Here is a 19,336-nt window from a genome sequence, read left to right on the forward strand (position 1 = left end):
CCCTCTTATGTTTATGAATCCTATTATTCCCCATGATTATTCCTTCCATATTACTGTATTCCTAATGTTTTATCTTTATTCTTCTATTACTATATTTTACTATGATTATATCCTCTGAATCCTACATTGCGCATTTGACAAAATAAAAATAAATAAATAAATGATAGCTTAAAGAAAACGCTGAGACGCATCTGGTGGAGTTGCCACCAATTCATCTGGGCAGGGCAGGGTTGTGGGTTGTGACAGAGCAGCTGATCTGTTGCTGCTGCTGCTGCTGCTCCTCCTCCTGATCAGTCTCAGACAACTCTTCTTTGGGAGGAGGTTAGTCAGACAAGCCTTGCTTAAGCTCCGATGCAGAAGCTCCATTTCACAGAAAGGAGAACTTTTCACCACTTCCAGGGAACTCTGCCTGCGCTTTTCTCTAGGTGAGCGTCAACTCATTTTAAGTAATAGCTGTGAAAACCGGGCGGCCGCAAACAATTCAATGCTATGTAGGTGTGAGTTTCCCTAAATAGTGGCATCTTTATTTCTGAACTTTTAAAAGGTTGGAAATGGCTGGGATTACATAGAGAACCCATACAAATGCCTTTGACCCCTAGAAGACTTTCTTTTGAAATAACTCAGCTGGATTTGCGTTCTTTATTTGAACTGAAATTGTGGGCAGCCAAGGTGTTGAAATGGATGTGTATTGCAAGTGGATCGATTCCTGTTAAAGTGAATGAAGTTTTGAATAGACATTGATGGAGGCATGTTATAAAATCCTTGTTCAAAAGAGGAAAAATACTTTCTACTAAGCTGCCTGGGGTTTTATATTTTGAGGCGAACACACACATTCCTAATGCTACAAGTCTGGTTCGCACTCAGAGGAAAGTGGGTCTTTTAAGTCTTACTTTTTGTGCCTCGATTGCTTTGCATTTGATTTTATATATTTGAATTTTTTATGAAAAGAATATGCTGCTTTAAATACTCAGATTGAACAGAATGACAGGATGCTGAATGAGTAAGTGAACAAGATGTCTGGGTGCGTTAGAAATTCAGCATTCAAGGGAAGCTGAGTTACTTTGGAAAAATGTGCTCAAACCTTTGGCAAACCTTACGAGAAACATCAAAAAGTTGTACAGCTACTGGGGAATATTCCCCAGAATGCCAGCCAGTGCTACTGATAAAGCAACAAAAGAAGACACAGTTGGAAGAGCCTTAAGGAAGTCAGAACATATATCTCCAATGAAAGGTCAAGCATTGTTAGGAAATCAATTCTAACTTAATAGTGAGACAGTTCAATGCAGAACAGATGACACGTTATTTATTTATTTTTATTTTATTTTATTTGTCATACAAATATAGTATTGTATTGTAGTATGTTTAACATAATATAAGTACTGTATAAAGTAGAGATAGACATTAGGACAGGAACGGTAGGCACAAAGGTGCACTTATGCACGCCCCTTACAGACTTCTTAGAAAAAGGGAGAGGTCTATTGTAGATAATATAAGGTTGAAGATTTTGGGCTTGGGGGAAGAAACAACTCAGCCCAAATCTCCTCATGAGGGTTGTAGTTGTGGGGAAAATAGGAGGAGGGAAATGTTTTGGCTGTTTGCCACCTTGAATTATTTGTAAAAATATTTGTAAAATATTAAAGGTGGGATACAAAGATATAAATATATTTCTGCTTTTTAAATTGTGCTACTTTTCTATGTAAGTTAAACAATGAAGTGGAAGGACTCTGTGTGCGTGAAGGTACATGCAAATTCAACGTTTATATCCATTTTAGATCTTCATGTAGACCCATGTTTGCCACCATTATTGTTCACATGTCTGATCTAAAATGCATGTCAGTAATGGAAGTTTATTTTGCCCGAATTGTAGATAACATCTCTCAGACAAATTCATCAGGCAGAAGTCCATTTATTAAACTTAAAAAAAAAAATATGACTCCTTTTTTCATCACAACACCCACGTGGCAGATGAAGTAGTCATTTATTTGCAGTTTGTTCCATTGGACTGGAACAAATGTTTGCCAACTCAGTATTATATGCTATATATAGTTTTAAGCCATGCCTATCCTTTTCACTTAAAACGTCCCATTGTTTTCATCCGCTTCAGATGTGACCCATTTCCTATAAGAAAAAGGCTTGCGTGCAGGAAATAGCGTGGAAATAAGACCACCTTTCTGCATGTAAATATTTAATGTTTAACTCTTTAATGCTAGTAACATTAATGTGCACGCCATGGGGCAGCAGATTTATAGTGATTGCATGGTAGTTAAAAATATGCAAATAATGTTTGTATGTGATTAGCATGTTAAGAATAATAGAACATTTGCTTTGAGTACTAAAAAGATCCCACAATAAACAAGCATCCCTTTAGAACAGTACAAAAGGCCCACATTGGTAGCAGGCTGTCCTCAACTTACAACAGTTCACTTAGTGACCAAGTCATAATGGCACTGCAAAAAGACTTACAACCATTTTTCACACTTATGACCATTGTAGCATCCCCATGGTCACATGATTTACATTTGGATGCTTGTCAACTGATTCATATTTATGATGGTAGCAGTGTCCCAGGATCTGAGTCCTTGGAGAGGGACAGCATATAAATCCAATTATTTATTCATAAATAAATTAAGTAAGTAAGTAAGTAAGTAAATAAATAAATAAATAACGTGATCCTCTTTTGCAACCTTTCGACAAGCAAAGTCAATGGAGAAACTAGATTCTCTTAACAGTTGTGCTACTAATTTAACAACTGCAATGATTCACTTAACAAATCTGGCAAGAAAAGTCATAAAATGGAACAAAATTCAATGAACAAATTTCTCATTTAGCAACATAAACTTTGGGCTAAATTGTGATGGTAAGCTGAGGATTTTTCTACATACAGGGACTTTCCAAAAATTCTTGAGTTCATTTCACACACAGAGAGAGAAATCCTGATTTCCTCCTTTTTTTCCATGTAGCAACCTATGAAAATGTAATCCCTTCCAATATTTGTGGTCCACTGAGCTCAGTGGCTGACAAACAGCAGTATATGGGAAATTCAAAATACAAGAACTTTTTAATTGATCAGAATTGCAGCATTGAATAAAAAAGTATTACCGTAATCTATCTTATCACTTCAAACGCTAAACATCTGGATGGGATCCTTTGTGAGTAAAGCCAGAACAATTGCCTCACTATAAAATATCTGTGTAGGTACAGAATCTCTGTGACTTAAACTGAGATGATCACAATGTAGACACAATTGCCCCCACCCTCCTTGCCTTTCGTAAGCTGCTTAAAACCCACCTCTGCCGCCAGGCATGGGGGAACTAAGATACACTTTCCCTCTAGGCCTTCACAATTTTATGTATGGTATGTTTGTATGTATGATTGGTTTTTATATAATGGGTTTTTAACTGTTTTTTTAGTATTGGATTTTGTTGTACTGTTTTACTGCTGTTGTTAGCCGCCCCGAGTCTGCGGAGAGGGGCGGCATACAAATGCAATAAATATATTATATATATTTATATATATGGACAACAGATATTCTATGTATATTTTTTAATATTTGTTGGTTTTGCTTTCCTGGAGAAAATGTTAAATTTCATAGCTCTGTATCTTGCAGCAGATAAGAGGGTAGTACACCAGGGGTGAAATGCTTCCAGTTCGGGTGTGCCTGCTAGTGGTCAGAGACCCAGTAGCGCAGAGGATAGAAGAACCCAAATGGCAGCGCCTGGGCGAGTGGGTGAAGCCTTGTGCTGTGGTCACTACTGGGTCTTGAACCACAGTCTGGTACACCCAAACCAGGAACGTTTCACCTCTGGGATGCACTTTTGGATTTCACAATGATGTTTACACATTTCTAGTAAATGCAAATGGATTTTCTGTTTACTTTTGCCTGAGTTCTATTAAAGAGCTTTTAAACGTTAGTCATTTCTGATTAATCATCGATTTTAATTCTCTAAAGAACTAACTTCAAATGACACAAAACCAACAATCCATTAGTGGATATTTTGTTGTTCATCATCAGTGTGGCGAAATATTTCCCTGGAAATGTTACATAAGAAATCATGAAACAACATTAAGAAATGAAGGAGCTGTCCAGCAAGGCAAAATTCAGTAGCTGCCTTTTCTTCTCTCAGGGGTATCACGGTGCTGGTTTTCCAAAGCCTAGGATAGCAAGATTGTTTCATTAAAATTGAACATAGCTTCAAGGGGATTGAGCATATTGAAGCCTGTTCTTTAAAACAGTGCTGGCTGGGGAATTCTGGGAGTTGAAGTCCAGATATCTTCAAGTTGCCAAGGTTGGGAAACACTGCTTTAAAAGCTAAATATTATGAATGTATTATATGTTATGAATTATAACATCTGGAAAACATACGTTCTCTATCTTTCCAGCAAAAAGTAATTGTGCATGCATGTCCATGAGGGCTGAATACTTCATGCACCTTGTGCACCTAGCAGAGCCCTAACAAATTTTATATATCATCTATATTTATACATCTATCTCTATCTCTCTCTCTATATCTACCTGATATATGCCATCATTCATAATAGACAGTGTTTTAGAAAGCTGTAATCTTCACATTTTAACATTTCTGGTTTATCCATTTGTATTATATATCTTTTCATTTATCTGTCATGTGCCCACTTGCAATTGTTTGTGTTTTTTCAAAAGTGTTCAATTAAAAAAATGAATTTTGTTGCATTGGTACAAAAATCCAGTAAGCAAACTTATAAAAAACAAACAAAGAGAAAATAGAACTTAACCCCACTGGAATTTATTTTTCTTAAATATGAACTATTGCCTCCCACTGAAAACAGGAGCTGGAATAGGACCTAGGAGATCGAGACCCAAGGCTGGCCTTAGCCAGGAAACTTGCTGTATGATTTTGGGCTACCCACATTCTTCCATCTCAACCCACTTCATGGAGTTGCGGTGAAGAAAACAGTAGAAAGAATCCAGTGTAGAATATAATGGGCTCCAAAAGGAGAGGCTAGTTACAAAGCTGGCACATAGAAAGGCATCTGGCAAAATATCGGTAATAATTATTACGATATCTCTGATGGATGGTAATTACTGTTATGAGTAGAGTCTGTTTTCTCCGGATATCTGGGTTTCCTGTGAGTGATTTAACGGGAAGGAAAAAAGCAAGATTTTTAAAAAGAAAATAATTATGTGCAATTTTTGTCTTCAGATGGCATGGATCGTATCTTTAAGCCATTGTATCACAAACGTGGAAAACAATGTTTCTGCACTTATCATGCTAAAATACTGCACTGCCCTAATATTTGCAAAGAATCAGAATAATTGTCAGTGTTTTAATAGTCCCAGTAAAGTTTCAGAATTGGAGGCAGATATTTGGCTTAATAGCAATTTGGCCCCTAAGTGATCTGAAGGAACCAGAAAGCTGCAGTTGATGCCCTTGGTGTGATTTAGTAGAGTTCTTGCTAATGTAAGTGTAAGACTCTGAGTAATTTACAGTCAATATAATTGCACACTTCTTTTTTCTGAAATGGTATTTATTTATTTATTTCATTAATTAATTTTTAAATGCCGCCCTTCTCCTTAGATCAGAGCGACTTACAACATGTTAGCAATAGCACTTTTTTAACAGAGCTAGGCTATTGCCCCCACAATCCAGGTCCTCATTTTACCCACCTCGGAAGGATGGAAGGCTGAGTCAATTTTGAGCTAGTGATGAGATTTGAACCACTGACCTGCAGATCTAGCAGTCAACTTTAGTAGCCTACAGTACTGCACTCTACCCACTGCGCCAGCTCGGCTTGTGGTGTATATAGATTTGAAGTGGTAGAAGGTAGTGACTGCAAACGTTTAGCAATGATGAAGTATGCACGTATCTGCACTCATGTTCTCTCACTCTTTTATTTATTTTTATTTTATTTATTTATTTATTTTGTCCAATACACAATGAGGGTTTTTAGTGGGTATATATCTATATACACATAGTAAAATACATGATGAAGGTTATAGAGGAGATACTCATAGTAAAATACTGTATATCTAAGAAATAATAGAAAAGAAGGTATAGTAATAGAACATATCAATGAAAGAATAGAAGAAGAGATATAGGAATAGAAGAAAGGTATAGGAGATATAGGAGAGCAATAGGACAGGGGACGGAAGGCACTCTAGTGCACTTGTACTCGCCCCTTACTGACCTTTTAGGAATCTGGATAGGTCAACCGTAGATAATCTAAGGGTAAAGTGTAGGGGGTTTGGGGATGACACTATGGAGTCCGGTAATGAGTTCCACGCTTCGACAACTTGGTTACTGAAGTCATATTTTTTACAGTCAAGTTTGGAGCAGTTAATATTAAGTTTAAATCTGTTGTATGCTCTTGTGTTGTTGTGGTTGAAGCTGAAGTAGTCGCTGACAGGCAGGACGTTGCAGCATATAATCTTGTGGGCAATACTTAGATCTTGTTTAAGGCATCTTAGTTCTAAACTTTCTAGGCCCAGGATTGAAAGTCTAGTCTCATAGGGTATTCTATTTCGAGTGGAGGAGTGAAGGGCTCTTCTGGTGAAGTATCTTTGGACATTTTCAAGGGTGTTAATGTCTGAGATGTGATATGGGTTTCAAACAGATGAGCTGTATTCGAGGATGGGTCTGGCAAAAGTTTTGTAAGCTCTGGTAACTAGTGTGAGATTGCCAGAGCAGAAGCTACGTAGGATTAGGTTTACAACTCTTGAAACCTTCTTGGCTATATTGTATATTGCTCTTACACATGCACAGACAGACACATATATGCACACAATGATATTAGTGAAGGTTCCATTACATACATTTCTGTTTCCAAAGATCTAAGCCTTTCAGGGTTTTGTTGAATTTGAAATTCAACACTATATTAAAAAAACGTATGAGTACCAAAAAAGTTTTTGTTCTAGAAGCACCTTGTGGGAGTTCATACATTAGAAACTCTTCATTGGTTATTCAAAGTTTTGCAAAAGTTGCTGTGATTTATAAGTTTCAAACAGATGAGCTGACACAAAAGAAAGTCAGAAAAAAATAAAGAGAATTGACGATGTTGTTGTCGATAAGATCATATTCAAGGCAAGTGGAATCTCAAGGTGATTAAGTAAAAGGTTTGAGGGAGGTTCTGTCAATTGGTTTTTGCATATCTAAGATGCTTCCAAAGTCATATTGCCATTTCTCTGTTGAACATAGCAAAAATTGAAATACTGCACATGGTAGCACACATATTACTTAATCCTGTGTTTAATGCTACATAGTATAATTGTTGCCTTTGGAAACAATTAAACAATTTCCCCTTGTGTAAGGAATTTCACTAACCATTAATCCATTTGCTTGCTGAATTTATAATCCTGATTATTTGGAAAATGATAAAAATAAGCTTCTAGCGAGTTTATAAATAAGGAGTTTTACTCACTTCCTAACTGTATATTGTTTTCCCCCATCTTAAACTTTATTATGCTATTTTCATACTGTTGTGCTAGTACCACTTTCTCCTTGATCAAAGGTTTCCTCTGCCAAAGTCCAACTTGAAACAGGGTGTCTAATTGATTGCCCATAATTCCTGATATTTAATGTCCTGCTAGCAGCAGGTAATCTGTGACCATCAAAAGTAGATATGTAATTTTTCTGAACAGACTGCATGTATTGACATGAAAGTTCAATCACAGTTCATTAATAAATTGGAAATAATGGCAAGACCTTCCAGAGGTTTTGCATGGGCAAACAGAATAACAATTCTTTCTTATAGTGAAACCTAAAATACTATACCTTTTGATTAGCTGTAGTCCTGGTTTTAAGTGTATTTGTTGAAACAGAATTGGCAGTTCATGAGTGTTTAAAGAGCTTTTCTTTTTGTGTTTACTAACTAGCTATATTTGGATATAATCCATGGTTCAGGTTGCAAATTGCCAGCATGATTACCTCTCTAAGAATAGAACCAACAGAGGAAATTATTGAGTTAAACTACACAATAGCATTTGAGTTCAGAGTGAACAGACTGAGAGGAGTTTATATTGATTCATGCATTGTCACACGATAGCTTAAAAATGACTTGTTTTGAACATACAGGTACAGTCAATATATGTGCTTAAATTGTTCATCACTATATAAAATTTAGGCATATAAGAGTTAGTTCAAATCAAATATGGCACTTGTGAGAACTAGCTCATACTTGATAATTTACTCAAAATATTATGTATAAGTCATTGTGCCATATATCTTTGCTGGAGTACCACTATATTTTATATAGGTCTGTAATCAGTGACTTTTTTTCAAGTTTTTAAAGGAAAAGATAAGAGCTACAGGATCTCTTATATTAGATTTAATACTAACAGTGGATAAGTTAAAGAAGTGTTAGTGGTAGGGACCCTTGGAGAGAGAGAGACCATGTAATAGCATTAGCTATAGCAATAGCATGTAGTCTTATATACCACTTCACAGTGCTTTACTGCCCTCTCTAAGCAGTTTACAGAGAGTAAGTATATTGCCCCCAACAATCTGGGTCCTCATTTTACCGACCTTGGAAGGATGGAAGGCTGAGTCAACCTTGAGCCTACTGAGATTCAATCTGCCAAACTGCTGATAGCTGATGATCAGCAGAAGTAGCTTGCAGAACTGTACTCTAACCACTGCAACACCGAGGCTCCTAGATCAGAGGTGGGTTCCTCCCAGTTTGCACTAATTCTATACCACTGGTGACATCAAGTAGCCAGTTCTGTCGGTTCCAGTTTATGGGTGTGCCATCATTTTTTGGGAATTTTTCTTTTGGAATTTATTTTTAATTTTTTCCTGATTTTTTCTTCTGCGCATGCACAGAAGCTAAGTTTCCAACACTGCACATGCACTACCATCTTGCTTTCAGTTTTTTAAAAAAATGTGCAAATGCTAAAGATAGTCAGGGGGAAACATGGAAAGTACTTGTACCAAGAACCTTCTAATTGTTGTGGTTCAGCCTGAGGCTGCTCAGGGACCGGCTGTGTCTCTGCTAGCTCCATGCCCGGAGGAGGAGGACAGCGAAGAGGAGGGGGCTGAACAGTCGGACGGGGGAGAGGAAAATCAGGAATGGGATGAAGGAGAACAGCATGAGAGTCCCGGGGGGGGGGCTCTCCCCAGCCAGTAGTTTGGAGTCATTAGGTGATGACGCTCAAGCCGTCACTGACATGCGAAAGAGACGGTCAGATCAAAGAAAGGAGCAATTAAAGAAGTATTATCAGCACTGAATTAGGAACAGCTGGGTTTGGATGTGGTCCTCCTTAGCAGGGTTTAAAAGGCAGGCAAGCCCTTGAAGCCATGTGGAGTGGTATCAGTTTGGAGTTGCGTTATCCTGTGTTGTTTCTCGGCGTCTCTGTTCCTGGCTTGTGGCCCAGCAGCTTTGGAAGACCCGTGGGAGGTGTAGATCTGCTATCTACAGCCTCGGCTTGGCAGCAAGAATTCTGTATTGCTGCATGGACTTTTGCCTTCGTGGATATATCTGAAGATACAGCATTTTTCCTGTTTGTAAGGACATTTTCTGTTACCTGTGTTTTTCTTGAATTTTATAAAACTGCCTTTGCCTTTTACCAGTGTGTCTGGATTCTCTTTTTGGGTTGGTATTGGCTTCTGGAGTGACCCAGACAGAACACTAATGAACTGAGAAACAAAAACGACACTAAGAAAAAGTATATGATATTTTTATATAACGAGTAGATTATCAGTAAAGAGGCAGCATCTGCATGGATGGGAGCAGAAAAGCTAAGGATCATCAGCCGTTGAGGCTTGCAATGAATGCCAAGAATAACAAGAAAGGATTATTTGGATAGGTCTAAAACAAGAAGAAAGTTGAGGGAAAAATTGGACAACTAGTTGGAGAAGGCAAATGGTTACAGGCAATAGGGAGAAAGTAGAATTGCTTAATTCCTATTTTGCATCTTTTTACAAAACGAAAACGTTTGACTTTTAGAAGTAACACTGGGGGGAGGGAGGGAAAAGAAAGGCAGACATAAATAGTAAAGAATTTATTTTATTTTATTTATTTATTTATATTTATTTATTTATTTTGTCCAATACAAATTGAAAGTTAAGGAGAATAAAAACGTGTAGTAGTAAATATCAGGGAAGGGATAGAAGAAGAGATATGAGAATAGAATACATCAATGAAGAGTAGAGGAAGGATATATGGATGGGAGGAAAGATATATAAAATATAGGAGAGACAATTGGACAGGGGACGGAAGGCACACTAGTGCAGAATTGGTGAAAGAACACTTGGTAGCCTTGACCAGATGGATTACTTCCCAGGGTGTTAAAGGAATTGGCCACATCACATCAGAGACATTGAAATATTTGAGAAGCTCTGGAGCTCAGGCCTTGTGCCAAAGGACTAAAGAAGAGCTAAGGATTTCACAATATTTTAAAATGGGAGGGTGGGGAAGCAGATGCAGGAAACTACAGACAACTGTCAGTTGGGATCTGGGACAATCTTGGAAAAACATAATTACTGGTACTATATTTGCAAACATTAAGAAACAAGGCTCCATATAAAAAGGTCCAGCTAGATAAATCATATTGCTTTCTTTGAAAATATGACTAAATTAGTGCACCGAGGTAATCCTATGTATTGCACAGACAATCCTAGGATTCTGATGGCAACTGGGACCAGAATGTTTGCCATCCCTAAGCAATATGATGGTAATACTCAATGTCACATGACTGTATCACTTAGCAATGATAATGACAAACAGTCCTGGATGCCATTGTATCCCCAAGATGGGCTTGGCACTAAGCAGGAAGTGATGAGGTCTCCACTAAGCAGTAGAGGAATGCCATACATGGGTAGAGTGGGTTGTGAGAGGCCCTGTGCCAGCTGTACATGAGTTGGGGGAGGAGGTGTCGCACTGAATGAATGAGAGCCAGGGAAGGAAAGCATATATGTATAAGGAGAGGCTATATGCAAATAGACAGAATCTGAGAGAAAGAAGGCACAGTGCAGCTAGTTCAGGGATTCCAAGAGAAGAAGGGTGCAGCACACATTTTATTTATTTATTTATTGGACTTGTATGCCGCCCCTCTCCGCGGACTCGGGGCCGCTCACAGCATATACCAAAAACATAACAATACAGTTTACCCAATTAATATACTAAAAAGATTCTTTAAAATTCTAACTTTAAAACACCCTGTCAGTGACTACGTCACCTTTAACAACAACAACACAAGAGCATGTAATAGATACAAACTGAATGTAAATTGCTCCAAACTTGACTGCAGAAAATACTATTTCAGCAATAGAGTGGTCACCACCTGGAACTCATTACCTGACTCTGTTGTTGCTTCCCCCAACCCCAAAATCTTCAACCTTACATTATCTACAATTGACCTCTCCCCTTTTCTAAGAGGTCTGTAAGGGGCGTGCATAAGTGCACTTATGTGCCTAATGTCCCTGTCTTACTGTCTTATTATCCTTTCTATTACTACGTTCTACTTACGTTATGTTATGTTATATTAATATGTACTATAATACTATACTTGTTTGACAAACAAACAAATAAATAAATAAATAAGATAGATAGATTTTTTTTATTGGCCAAGTGTGATTGAACACACAAGGAATTTGTCTTGGTGCATATGCTCTCAGCGTACATAAAATAAAGTATACATTTGTCAAGAATCATGTGGTACAACACTTAATGATTGTCATAGGGGTCAAATAAGCAATGAAGAAGCAATATTAATAAAAATCTTAGGATATAAGCAACAAGTTACAGTCATACAGTCAACATGGGAGGAAATGGGTGATAGGAATGATGAGAAAAACTAGTAGAATAGAAGTGCAGATTTAGTAGAAAGTCTGACAGTGTTGAGGGAATTATTTGTTTAGTAGAGTGATGGTGTTCGGAAAAAAACTGTTCTTGTGTCTAGTTGTCTTGGTGTGCAGTGCTCTGTAGCAACGTTTTGAGGGTAGGAGTTGAAACAATTTGTGTCCAGGATGTGAGGGGTCAGTAAATATTTTCCCCGCCCTCTTTTTGACTCGTGCAGTATACAGGTCCTCAATGGAAGGCAGGTTGGCAGCGATTGTTTTTTCTGCAGTTCTGATTATCTTCTGAAGTCTGTGTCGGTCTTGTTGGGTTGCAGCACCAAACCAGACGGTTATAGAGGTGCAGATGACAGACTCAATGATTCCTCTGTAGAACTGTATCAGCAGCTCCTTGGGCAGTTTGAGCTTCCTGAGCTGGCGCAGAAAGAACATTCTTTGTTGTGCTTTTTTGATGATGTTTTTGATGTTAGGTGACCATTTTAATCACACTAACAACATTTATTGGTCAGGGGAAGGTCTAATGTCCCCAGGCCTGGCGGTAAAGATGTGTTTTTAAACTCTTTCAGAAGGCAAGGAGGGTGGGGGCAGTGCGAATCTCCAGGGAGAGCTGATTCCAGAGGGCTGGGGGCCCCAGAAGAGAAGGCTCTTCCCCTAGGCCCTGCCAGCTGATATTGTTTGGTCGACTGGACCCTAAGGAGACCAACTCTGTGGGACCTCACCAGACACTGGGATTCATGCGGCAGAAGGCGGTCTCAGAGATAATCTGGTCCTATGCCATGTATGCAGGAAGGGTGGAGGAAGATTTACCAGAGCACCCTATAACCTTTAGCTTCCCCACTGAAGGGAAAATTGCAAATGATGACTGTGTGACCATAAAGCATCCATCCATCCATCCATCCATCCATCCATCCATCCATCCATCCATCCATCCATCCATCCATCCATCTATCTATCTATCTATCTATCTATCTATCTATCTATCTATCGGCTTACAACATGTTACCAATAGCACTTTGTAACAGAGCCAGCATATTGCCCCCACAATCTGGGTCCTCATTTTACCCACCTCGGAAGGATGGAAGGCTGAGTCAAGCTTGAGCCGGTGATGAGATTTGAACCGCTGACCTGCAGATCTAGCAGTCAGCTTTAGTGGCCTGCAGTACTGCACTCTACCCACTGCACCACCTCGGCTCATCATTATTCTCATCAAATTAAGGTACAACTCCTGGAATTGTAATGAAAGGTCATAAGTATTGCTCATTCAGCACTGTCAAAATTTTGAATGGACATCAAATAGTCAATAACTAAGGACCATTTGTTGTGTTCTTAATTATTTGATAAAGTAGACCAACTTCTCGTTAAACTTGCAAAATCTGGAGTGATCCCTCTGCCAGATGCATTCATACTTGGCTGAACAACCATAACCAATGTGTGGTCCTTAACGGATCTATGTCCACATAGAGTGAGGTATGCAGTGCGGTATTACAAGGCTTGTCCTGAGCTCAGCTCTTTTCAACATCTTTATAAATGATTTGGTTGAGGGTATAAAAGGGATGCTCATAAAATATGCACAATTTCCCAACCCTCCAGAAGAAAGATCAAGATTCAAATGGATTTGAAGAAAATGTTGTTCAGTCATAAAAACATTAAGGTGCTGCAGTTAGGCAGGAAAAAACAATTCTGCAGCAGACACACCTATAAGAAGGAAGTGGGACTTTGGTAGACCACATATCAACCTGAAAGCAGCAGTGTACTGCAGTTACTAAAAAAAATGCCAATTCAGCCATAGCTACTTCAACAGAGGTATAATGTTAAAAACATGGAAAATGTACTATGTGTTATGCAGACCTGGTCAGACCACACCTGGAGTGCTGTGTCCAGTTGTAGTGTGATAATATATAACAGGTACTGAAGAACTGAAATGAGTAGACAAGAACATGGGGGAAGCTTTATGGTGAGAGATACAATTTGAAAATGAAAAGTGTTCTGACTTTGAGAATTATTAACCCATGGCAAACCCATGGCAAACCACACACACAATCCTGAACAGCAAAACCCACGATCTTGATGAAACAATGAATCAGATAAACTGCCATCAGGCTAAAACACCAGGCTGCACTTTTATCTGTAGCACTAATTACAGCAGCTCCGCCCAACCACAGGTGGCCTCATTTTCTCTTGTAATAATCCTTCAGTTGTTGTCTCCTATGCATCACTCTATGCATGCACGGATGTGTCATTAATTCTTGCTCAGAATCCAGGGATGATACAGATGATTGATCTCCTCCTGGGCTGTCTGCCAAACTCCCCTCTTCCCAGTCACTCACCCTTCCTTGGTCAGGGGAGACTTCGTCGGCAGATTCTACTGGGAGCAAAACATGCCTGCGGCATGTGGATGTCTCCCCCACATCCACTTCCACATTCCTTGGGGCAGGAGCTGGGCCAGAGCTAACCACAACACCGCACATGTATGGAAGCAAAGAAATAGCTGAAAATCGGTGAAATCTCACACGTGAGATCATCCTTGCATGAGATTTCACTTGCTGTGCATGTGCAGAAGCCAAATCTTGTGCCGATGGGCGCCCACACTAGAGATGCCTGCTCCCACAACGATCCCAGAGGGTGTACTGGTAGCACCCAATAAGTGGAATCTTTGCCTGCTCTATTTCCTACCTTGCTCGGAAGGACCATGGAAACAAGGAAGGATTGTTATAAAAACAGGGTAGCAGCAATCCTACCTTTGAGCTTTAAGATGTTTTAAAGGAAAATGAAGTGTGGCAGTATTGTAAGCAAGGGCTGCGAAAGCAACGTTAGTTAGGGGAAAGATCAGAAGCGACATGAGAAAATATTATTTTACTGAAAGAGTAGTAGATCCTTGGAACAAACTTCCAAGTTGTGGTTGGTCAATCCACAGTAACTGAAAATAAACACGCCTGGGATAAACATATATCCATCCTAAGATAAAATACAGGAAATAGTATAAGGGCAGACTAGATGGACCATGAGGTCTTTTTCTGCCATCAATCTTCTTTCTATGTTTCTAAGGGGAGCATGCTTTATCAAGTAGGCAGTAACTGAGAAGGGTTTTCACTGGCTAATGTGAGGTTGGATGGAGCTCTCATTTCTCCCAGTGAGGATAGTTTGTCAACTTAATGGCCCATTTCTGGATCAATCCAAATATTACAAAAAGAGCAACTGCCAGCTAGCAGAGAACCAAGCAGCCTGTCATCAAAGGTCAAAATGGCTGTCCAAGGTAACTATCAGCCATGGAAGGGGAGAAGGAGACATGCAAGCCACAACAGCTGGACACTGGGGCTGCTTCTAGAATGGAACAAAGTGATGGAGACCATCTGCTTCAAATGACTTAAGATGGCTTGGAGGACAAAAAACAGCTTTTAATTGAAGCGGGTAACGCAGGTATATTCGCCCTGAGCTGAGAGTGGGAGGAGGACAATGTTAATTATTCCTGTACCCATAAAGCAATGAGAGGCCTGAACTGGGGTGTATAAGAATGTATACCATAATCTGTTCCAACACTGTTCATCAATGCTTGAGATTTTACTGCCTGAGCTATTATGAAAGATGGAACCAAAATGATAACTCGATATATAACTTCCGCTGCAAAAAATTTAGATACTTGAAATATTTGTATAACCTACATTCCTGATGTTTTACACATCTTACTTTACTGATCTGAGATGTCTGTATTGCACTTTCCCTGTTGTATAATTTGCTTGTGTAATTTTCAAGCTGCTTATATTAAAATAGGTTTAGCGTGAGGTAACTTGTTGTTCCTATTCTCTCTGCTTGAGGTGGTTCAGCTGTTGTTGGCTGTAGCCCAGTTCTCTTTTTAGTTGATTTCCTGTTTAACATCGGTTATTTAATTGCATATTGGGAGTGCAGCAGTCAGTGTTTGAGCCTGTGCCTGGTAACATTCTGGTTTTGTTTAAAATAACTTGTATAAATATAATATAAGCTTCACTTTTTTTCAAATAAAACTCTTATTTGGTGAAATCAACAACAGGCTTGGGGGATGAGTGAACAAAATATTTTACAGCTAGGAGAATCATTTTATTTCTCTCTCGCACATTTTTACAACAACTTTTGAGGACAGGTTATAGTGATAGGTCAACTAGACTTCTAGTTATGCAATGCTTCACTAAAGCTACCTAGCAAATAGGTCATTTGCTACCTAGCAAATAGGTTATTATTATTATTATTATTGTTATTATTATTTATTAGATTTGTATGCTGCCCCTCTCTGAAAACTTGGGGCGGCTCACAACAATAATAACAAGTGACAAATCCAATATTTAAAAAACATCTAAAAACCCATCATTAAAACCATACAACACAGTCATACCATACATAAACTATATAAGCCTGGGGATTTCTCCATTTCCCCATGCCTGGCAACATAGGTGGGTCTTCAGTAACTTACGAAAGGCAAGGACGGTGGATGCGGTTCTAATCTCCGGGGGGAGTTGATTCCAGAGGGCCAGGGCTGCCAAAGAGAAGGCTCTTCCCCTGGGGCCTGCCAAATGACATTGTTTAGTCGACGGGACTCGGAGAAGCCAACGGTTCTGAAGGTATTCTGGTCCGATGCCCTGTAGGGCTTTATAGGTCATTACCAACACTTTGAATTTTGACCGGAAACTGATCGGCAGCCAATGCAGGAAATACTTACAGGAACAGAGGACAAAATGATTAAAAAATTGTATAGTTATTTATTTAGCATTGAATTAGAAGAAAAGCAAGTGAAAGAAACAATGATAGCATGGGCAAAAAAATTCGGATATACAATAGAGTTGAATAAATGGCAGCAATTATGGGGAAGAAATTATAAACTAACAACAGCAACAGCATATAAGAAGAATGTGTACAAAATGTTGTATAGATGGCATGGCACCGGAAGGATTGGCAAAAAATGTTTAAAGATAAATCAATTAAATGTTAGAAATGGCACCAGACACCGGGATCATATTATCATATGTGGTGGACATGTGCAGAAGTGAAAAATTATTGGGGACAAATTTGAAAGTGGTTAGAAAAGACAGCAACATATTGACCTAAAATCAGAACTGTTCCTGTTGGGCATTTTATCACAGAAATATAGTAAATAAATTGTATACTTGATCATTCATGGAATAACTGCAGCAAGAATTGTATTTGCACAAATTTGGAAAGCAGGTAAAATCCCTACAAAAAGAGAGATAATTAAGAAAATACTGGAATGTGCAGAAATGAACAGATTAACAATGCCAATCAAAGGGAAAGAAGAATCAGAGTATGATCATGTATGGGGAGCATTTTTATCATTGGATAGAAAATGAATATAAATGAAAAAAGATATGGAGTTAAATAAAATGAAAGGGGAAGATTTTGATAGAGGATAAATTTAATTGAAAAGTACTGTATAGCTGTTTGTATATTAAGGAGTGGTAAAAGAAAAGATGTTGATTTAAAATGTTGTACCTAGATGACACACTGTGATTTATGATGTATTGTTTGCTGGAAAAAAATAAAAATGTTTTATAAAAAACAATATTCCCTCCCCTCCCCCATTATTAACTGCTGGTGATAATCAATTTATTGAAAAAAACTATTCACTGGAATAGATATTCCATGTCTTTATCTTTGTACTTACTCTTGTTTTCCGCATCTGCTCTTTGGACTCTCATATAATCTCTTAAGTCTACACTAGTCCATTGATCCATATTGCCCAGAACAGTGATTTTCAACCTTTTTTGACATTTACAAAATCCTGGGGCACACCACCAACCAAAATGACACAAATCTAATTAATGAATAAACAAATAAACAAATAAACAAACAAACAAACAACCCCCTCATATATACAATCCCATGTAACATCCCCTTATAAATACAGTCAATCATCAATCATCCCTCCTCAAATTTATGCCACTGTCTCATTTCTGGGTACTTCTCCTGTCTTTCCCCCTTTTCTATCTCATGTTTCTTATTTCTCTCTCTTCCTCCCTTTTTCCCTCATTCCTTCTCCCTCTCACTTCTCCTCTTTTTCCATCCCTGTCTCTCTCCCTCCCCCCTTATGTGTGTGTGTGTATACACACTCGAACCATTTCCAAAACCAGTTGAGGGCTGGGGGTTTTTTTCTCTTTTATTCTTTTCAAAAACAGGTGTGGGCTGGGTTTTTTTTCTTATTATTTGGGTGCTTTTTACCATATGCTTCAAGAATAACCTCTCTCTCTCTCTCTTTTGTTTCTCTCTCCTCTCATTCTCTGCCTCAATCATGTTCTCATTTCTCCTTTTTTCTCCCCTTTTTGTTCTCCTTTCTCTCTCTCTCTCTCCTTTCCTCTCCCTAGCTGTCTCTCTTGCTTTCTCTCTCTCTTGCTATCTCTCTTTTTCTCTCTTGCTTTCCTTCTCTCTCTCTCTTGTTCTCTCTTTTATTTTCTTTCTCTCTCTCTCTTGTTCATTCTCTCTCATGCTTTCTCTTTCTTGTTCTTTCTCTCTCTCTCTGTTGCTCTCTCTCTCGTTCTCTCTCTTATTTTCTTTCTCTCTCTCTCATGCTTTCTCTCGTTCTCTCTCTCTCTGTTGCTCTCTCTCTCTCTCTGTTGCTCTCTCTCTCTCATTCTCTCTCTTCCTTTCTTCTCTGTGGAGGCCGGCAAAGGTTTTCCTTAGTTTGAATATTCTGAGCAAGCTGGCAGGGGGATGGGAAGCAGCCCCTTTACTGACAGCCCGGGATGGGTCTGTGAGAGGGGTTGGCATTCCCACAGCGCTCGGAGCGGCTAGCGGCCGGATCGCCAACACCGCTGCAGCCACCGCTGTGGGAGGAGCTGCGCCCCAAGAAAGCCGAAGAGAAGGATGGATCGGGCGGGGACAGCCACAAGTGGAAGCCTCAGCCCTGGAGCTCCCACTTGCAGAAGCCGCCCCTCCCCCAGCTATTGCCTGCCGCCGCCGCTATTAGCAACGAGAAGCCATGGGCGCGAGGGGGCCGACTTTCAAAACAACCTTTGCCAGACTCCCGCGGGAGGGTGCCAATAGCAGCGGCGGCGGTGGGCAATAGCCAGGGGGTGGCTTCTGCAAGTGGGAGCTCCAGGGCTGAAGCCTCAGCCCTGGAGCTCCCACTTGCAGGAGCCGCCTCGCGGCACACCTGACCATATCTCGCCACACACTAGTGTGTCGCGGCACACCGGTTGAAAAACACTGGCCTAGAATCATCAATACGTATCTAAAGCCCCACTCTAAATATTTTTGTAGACTTCTCAAAAATTAAACTTGGTCGATTCTGCTGAAACAGATAACAATAACAATAACAACGACAATGACAATAATAATAATAATTATTATTATTATTAATTAGATTTGTATGCTGCCTCTCTCCGAGATGTATGCTGTTATGTACTTTTGTTTTATTGTTTTGATACTATTTATGTGGTATCATGCCAGAGAGTTCCTGAAATATTATATTCAGCATTCTAATTGTCAGTCAATCAGTTACAATTGATAGGAGCCTTTATATTGAACTTTGATAGCAGTGGTGGGTTTCAAATTTTTTTTACTACCAGTTCTGTGGATGTGGCTTGCTT

At 39.2% G+C, this 19,336-nt stretch overlaps 1 protein-coding gene across 1 annotated transcript in view; it reads left to right on the top strand.

Annotated features, from left to right (window-relative positions):
• The first annotated feature begins 334 nt into the window (after nucleotides 1–334).
• The window catches only part of GPR68 (G protein-coupled receptor 68), a 28,819-nt gene continuing 9,817 nt past the window's right edge, over nucleotides 335–19,336 (top strand). Inside the window, exon 1 of the mRNA XM_070753329.1 lies at nucleotides 335–425. The gene's annotated coding sequence lies outside the window, so the exon portion shown is untranslated. The remainder of the gene's footprint in view (nucleotides 426–19,336) is intronic.

This window comes from Erythrolamprus reginae, chromosome 1 (assembly GCF_031021105.1).
Source record: "Erythrolamprus reginae isolate rEryReg1 chromosome 1, rEryReg1.hap1, whole genome shotgun sequence".
Taxonomy (NCBI): domain Eukaryota; kingdom Metazoa; phylum Chordata; class Lepidosauria; order Squamata; family Dipsadidae; genus Erythrolamprus; species Erythrolamprus reginae.